We start from the raw sequence: 1,548 nt of genomic DNA, 5'->3' as shown, positions 1-1,548 counted from the left end.
GTGGTACACGCTTCCGAAATGTTGAAGAAGTGCGAGAATGGGTGGACGAATGGATTGCTTCGAAACAAACATCGTTTTATCGAGATGGTATCGCCCAGTTGCCAGAAAGATGGCAAAAAGTTGTAGAAAGTGATGGAAAATACTTTCATTGAAATAATTTAAATAAATTTTTTACAATAAATGCTTTTTCTCAGTATTTTTTGGGCGGAAACTAAGTTAAGGTCCTAATAATAATGTACTGAGTTAGGTATTCTGCTTTGGAAACACAATGTTTGTAACGAAACCTATTTTTTATTTGTTCCTTACATTATTAACAAGGTCTGTACAGAGTCACATTTTTGGTCCGAATGCGTTTAAATTTTTATTGAAATATAATAAGCACGTTTGCAGCTTGTAGTACACCGCTCGTGTAAGCATATAGTAGAAAAGATATTCTGCTCCAGAGACTCAATGTGTGCTACGAAAACAATTTTTTGTTTGTTCCTTACATTATTAACAAGGCCTGTACAGAGCCACATTTTTCGTCTGAATACGTATAAATTTTTATTGAAATATAATAAGCACGTTTGCAGCTTGTAATGCACCGCTCGTGTAAGCATATACTGGGTTAGGTATTCTGCTCGGGAGACGCAATATTTGCTACGAAACCCATTTTTATCTTGTTCTTTACATTATTGTCGAGGTCGTTACAAAGCCAGATTTTGCAAATCAGGCAGTTGTGCATACATTTTTATTTAAATAATAGTCACGTATGTTCTGACACTGCACCTCTCCAGTAAGCATATTCTACAAATACTGCTTTAGAAACATAATGTTTGCCATTGACCATTTTTTACTTGTTTGTTATATTAATAGAGTAAAAGCACCAAAAGCGACATATCACTTTGTTTTTGGACGTTATATCTTAATATAAAGCTCAAAATATAAATGTAAATACATATACATGTAGTTGGAAGTACCTCCTATCAGATATCACATTTTTACTGAAATTGTTTCTATATTTAAAACAAAAAATGTTTTCGTAAAACGCACGAAAATGGAGTTCAAAGAAAATAGGTGTCAAAACCATACCTATTGGAATTTATATAACATGCAGCATATATGATAATATTTGATAATAAATAGTTTATTAATGCGTTTAATGGTTGAATATTATTCATTTATTCAAAATATAATATTACAAAAGGGAAATATAATTAAATAAATACATACCTTTTTTCATCTTTTTCATTTTCTCATATATTTTACATGTTATATTTCTAAATTAAATAAAATTAAACTTTAAAATAAACAAATGTCACGTCACAAAGGGAGGTTAATAATTAAGTTATGTTAGTTACAGAGTACCGCACATATCGTATACTGTAGATATGTTATTTTAAAACACATTCTTATAAAATTTTTCAAGTTATACAGTAAAAAAGTGATGAAGGTAAAAATATTTAAAAGATATTTTTACAAAAACCAAATACATGTAGAAGAGTTTAATATTGAATAAAATGATAATTATCGCTATTTACTCTACGTAATTTGTCAAATAAAAATCAT

Source organism: Odontomachus brunneus, unplaced genomic scaffold (genome assembly GCF_010583005.1).
Source record: "Odontomachus brunneus isolate Ranch 3 - 2012 unplaced genomic scaffold, Obru_v1 Obru_scaffold_287, whole genome shotgun sequence".
Taxonomy (NCBI): Eukaryota; Metazoa; Arthropoda; class Insecta; order Hymenoptera; family Formicidae; genus Odontomachus; species Odontomachus brunneus.
Note: the sequence above shows the minus strand (reverse complement) of the source record.